The 5,351-nt window shown below is 31.6% G+C and overlaps 1 long non-coding RNA gene across 1 annotated transcript; it reads left to right on the top strand.

Annotated features, from left to right (window-relative positions):
• On the top strand, positions 237-1,227 carry LOC110012735. Its single transcript, XR_002287937.1, has 2 exons — positions 237-625; positions 728-1,227. It is a non-coding gene; the product is annotated as an uncharacterized LOC110012735 (long non-coding RNA).

Genomic DNA, 5,351 nt, shown 5'->3' with positions numbered 1-5,351 from the left:
AATGGTTGTGCTCCATCAAATCAAATCAGGATTGAAGGTTGCTTGTGGAAGCAATTGAGCCATTTTCAAGAAATTTGCAGCCACTTGATTATACTTTGTCATGATGTATTATAGTGTGTTATTACTAGCATGTCCCTATCAATTTGTGTATGTTCCATGCAACCATGCAAGCTTCACACTCTCTATAAATACCTGAAATCCGTAAATCCCCTTACTTGCCCCATCTTCCTGTTTTTTGTTCACTCAACCCTTTGCAAAGTTCATTCTCATTTTCACCACTAAAGCTACCATAGCTCCGATAGGATATGATCCAGTCAGTCGTTTTCTATAGTCAAAAGTGGACAAGAGAGATAGAGGGCTTGTTCGTCCAATCTCTCATTTACCTAAAGCGACTAGGTATTTTTAAAGCTTACGGCCACTCCATGCATGCGGTTCATTCCGCAATATATGCGTCAACAAGGCGTTCAGTGCGCGATTAACTCACGTGTGAGGTTATGGGAGGGTGGATAAACTTTGCGAGCGTTTTTATACGTTTCAATGGGTGGGAAATCACTTCGGCGTGAATTAGAACCACGACGAGTGGAGATTGACAGCGGAGGATGCTGTGTGGGAGGAAATTTGCAAGGTATGTGTTACTATTTTAAGTGGTTATGTTTTTTATTGTTATTACGATTTTTTTTTTATTTAACGATAATGATTCATATAACTGTACAATGCTAATTCATAGGAGAAGAAACTCGCTTGGTGCTACATGAATGCCTACAAGCTGAAGTGGGATGAGATGTGCGAGCTATTCGACGATGACGAGAACGTCACAATCTGGACATCCGACAACGAAGAAGATGATGATGATCCTTTTGCGGAGAATCCAGGTTTGGTGGACCCCCCACCCTTGCAATGAGCCTGTCATTGTAATATTTGATTCTATCTGCATGCACGTGTTGTATAGCTTGGATGAGTCCACATCATTTGCTGCGCTTTTCAAAGACGATGATGCTGACTCAACTCTCCTAAAGGCTCCGAAAAATGACAGCGCAAGCTCGTACCCTGCCGGATGAGCCCCCACTGTTGGATGATGTTGTTGAAGGTTATGTTGGTTTTTTTCTTTTTTTGGAATGAAAGGTGTTGTAGGCTGCTTTCATGGTGTGGTGATGGAAAGTTGATGTAATGGCAGGAATGATTTGTTTTAAATGGTTATCTTTAATAAATTTCTTTTGCTTACATCTATGTTTGTGTTATTCACTTGCCTTCAACAAATTAGCAATATCTTTTTCGTGCTCAAATATATTCATTTTGAACTTGACGAATTCTGTATACATATATTTATTTGAATGCAAGAGATCATTGTATTGAAATAAAAATGCGAGGGACAAAATGATTTAAGGTAAAATTTTGTGAAGGGTAATTTAGAAAAATTATATGAATTTGGCTAAAAATTAAAGTTGGAAAATCCTAGGAATGATTATTTTGAAGTTAATTGTAATGATAGGGAAAATTTTGCAGTTAGTCTGTAAAGTCAAGGATAAAAATTAAATTTTATCCTCATTATATGTCTTGAATTTCAAGTTTTGAATATGTCTTGAATTTCAAGTTTTGCCCAATTTCAAGTTTTGAATTAAAAAAGACCTTTTTACTTTTTTAAATTATATTTTAATTTAGTTAAAGAAATAAAAAATAATAAAAATAATAAAATGAAAAAGTTATATATTAATGTTGTTTCTGCAATTTTCTGTATCATATATAAATGAACATAAAATATACACAATTGCTCATAAATTTTTATATGTACTGTACCTTACTGTATCCTCAGTAAAATTATTAGGAACTGATGCTTATAAATTTTTTGAGGAAAGTTTTGGTGTCATTTTTTGTATATATTTGTAGTGCAAAACTTTTTTTTTTTTTTTTTTGTCATTTTACCTATTTTTGCAAAATCAATTTTGTGAAACAAAAATCACGTTTATATAGATAAAAGCTATACTTTATGGCTTTTATTCTGATTATAATTATTTTTTATTTGAGTACCAATTACAATCATTATATTCTACCAACACCACTTGACATGAAGTTGATTTTGGAATTTAACGATAATTTATAGATGTGTAATAAATTATTTGAACTGTAAATCCAACGGCGATATAATATTAATATATTTTCATAATGAAACTAGTTCCATTCCGATCAACTTTAAGAGATCGCAGATACAATCATTCAAACTAACATTGCCGTTAGCGATCCCCTGGCCATTCCACAAATGGGCGGCCATTGCATCGCGGAAGGCTGCTTGCCTATCAATATTTTCTTGCGATTGTTGAGGCAAACGACGAACTTGATTGTTTGCTTCATTGTCAGAAATGTCAAACTCTCTGCGTTTTCCACGTTCAAAAAAATGGTCATCGATGGCAAATTTTCGTCTAAAGTTATGGATAACACAACATGCGATGACAAGATCCCGCTGACACTCTAAGCTGCAGTGCGGTATAGGTCCTTTAAGGATAGGGAATCTGTTTTTTAGCACACCAAATGCCCGCTCAATGACATATGCAATTGAGAATGACGCTGGTTAAATAATTTTTTCAGTTCACGAGCTTGACGGTTCTTACCTCTAAACAAAAATCCTGATCATTGTTGAGGCAATCCATGAACACACGAGCATCGTTTGCGCTAACCTCCCATCCAGCCATAACATAAGTAAACATTAGGTCAAAATCGCAAACAACCATAACATTTGTGCCGTGTCGTGAACGGTATGCATTTTGCATGGACACCGGAACACTTGTTGGTATAAGTGTGCCATCAATTGTGTCAATGCAATCCTAATACTAAATAAATTTGAAATGTTATGAGAAGGAAAACTAGCAGTTTGTGGATTAAATGAATGCATCATACCTAACCTTAAAATAGAGAAAGAAGTGTCGATTGTACTGGATTCTAGGATGAATATGATTGAAATTTACAGGACAAATTAGTTCCGGTGCAAGAAGATTCAGAGCACGAGAAACACGTTTCATGTGCCTTGAGATGGTTTCCCTCGCAGCTCGTTTTTTGACGCTCGCTTAAACCAATAGTTTGTAAGAAAATGGCCACTGATTCCATAACAGAGACACGTGACCGTTGTGCCTCTAATAGAACACGTCTCGCTTGTAGGAATGAGCACAAATTTTGGAAACTTTCTGCCTCCAATAACATATTGTAGATTCGATCTGGGTGTCCTGACATATGCTCGCTCATCCAATCAGAGCCTTGTAAAGAAGAAATATGTTGGGGTTGTTTTGTTGGAAAATATGAAGGGCATAACACTTCATAAAGTAACATTAAGTGTTTTTCCTCATTGGAAGACATGTCCGAAGAATCTGTCTCTTCATCTCGATCACTAGAACGAGTGTTGCCGCTTGATTCATCCATCCCTCTGTTTATGCTCAAAGGTATTGGTGAAATACCTATATAATGCAAATATGCATTAACTGTAACCAACTAAGTCTCTACCACTTGAGGTTTGTGCATCAACCACCATTATTTGACAAGAAAGAGGGTTGGTGAGAAAGTGCCATAAATATTTTGTACATAATAGTTATATTATTACAATAATTACATTACTTTGCCTGACGAATTGGATTTTGCATATCTTTAGCCTGACCAAATTCATGCATGGGGTTTGACTTTATTTTACCTAGCAAGTGCAATTAGTGGTAGTTTGGTTATTAATAGTTGTTTACACGAAATTATATACTTTATGAAAATAATTAAATTGTAAGAAAATGAGTTTAATAAAATAATAAATTATTATTATTTTAGTTTATAAAAATAATTTTAACGAAACTGGTCAATCTCGTTAAATTGTAAGAAAATGAGTTTAATAAAATAATAAATTAATATTATTTTAATTTATAAAAATAATTTTAACAAAAATTATCTATCTCGTTAAATTATAAGAAAATGATTGTAAAAAAATAATAAATTAATATTATTTTAGTTTATAAAAATAATTTTAACGAAACTGGTCAATCTCGTTAAATTGTAAGAAAATGAGTTTAATAAAATAATAAATTAATACTATTTTATTTTATAAAAATAATTTTAACAAAAATTATCTATCTCGTTAAATTATAAGAAAATGATTGTAAAAAAATAATAAATTAATATTATTTTAGTTTATAAAAATAATTTTAACGAAACTAGTCAATCTCGTTAATTTGTAAGAAAATGAGTTTAATAAAATAATAAATTAATACTATTTTAGTTTATAAAAATAATTTTAATGAAAATTATCAATCTCGTTAAATTGTAAGAAAATGAGTTTAGTAAAATGATAAATTAATATTATTTTAGTTTATAAAAATAATTTTAACGAAAATTGTCAATCTCATTAAATTGTAAGAAAATGAGTTTAATAAAATGATAAATTAATATTATTTTAGTTTATAAAAATAATTTTAGAAAAAATTGCCAATCTCGTTAAATTTTAAGAAAATGAGTTTAATAAAATGATATATTAATATTATTTTAGTTTATAAAAATAATTTAATAAAAATTGTCAATCTCGTTAAATTGTAAGAAAATGAGTTTAATAAAATAATAATATAATATTATTTTAGTTTATAAAAATAATTTTAACGAAACTGGTCAATCTCATTAAATTGTAAGAAAACGAGTTTAATAAAATAATAAATTAATATTATTTTTGTTTATAAAAATAATTTTAACGAAAATTTTCATTATTAGAATACCTTATTTAAAAAATAAAACCTGAAACAAATCATTACCATGAACATTATAATCTATTATATAAAAAAAAAAAAAAAAAAGAACTAACATCATACAGTACCATGTCTTTAACATTACAAGTTTAAAAAAAAAATGTTTCAAATTCATGCATCCCATAAAGAAGTTTTTTTACTTGCCCAATCTCTCAACCCAAGCACGTTTGTCCACATCACTCATCAGAAGAAACATTTGACGCCTCACTTTCAACACAAACTGATCTTGCGCTGCAAAGAGCAAATCCCGATAGTCCCTCCATTTTGGAAAGCGCAAGCATGTAATCTTCAATATCATCGTTGAATATTTTTGCCAGCTTTCGAGTTTTGGCTTCACTGCAAGCCGTTATGCATCAATGCAAGCATCAATTCGATTTGACCGTTCACTTTGCCTCCCTTTTCACTGCACTCCTCTTGTTGCTCTTGGAATTTTCCCAGCTCCGGATGAGAGTGGATTACCAGTATTCATTGTAGGATAGCTTACATCAACTTCATCATTGTCATTGTTGATGACAGGAGGCATGGCAGAGAAACGGGCAATATTGCCGGTGGCTACAGAAACAGAGAACATCTGAGTGCATAAATCGAAATGAG

The sequence above is a fragment of the Sesamum indicum genome, linkage group LG1 (genome assembly GCF_000512975.1).
Source record: "Sesamum indicum cultivar Zhongzhi No. 13 linkage group LG1, S_indicum_v1.0, whole genome shotgun sequence".
Lineage (NCBI taxonomy): Eukaryota > Viridiplantae > Streptophyta > Magnoliopsida > Lamiales > Pedaliaceae > Sesamum > Sesamum indicum.
The sequence above is the reverse complement of the archived record's forward strand: the minus strand, read 5'-3'. Positions and strand labels throughout refer to the sequence as shown.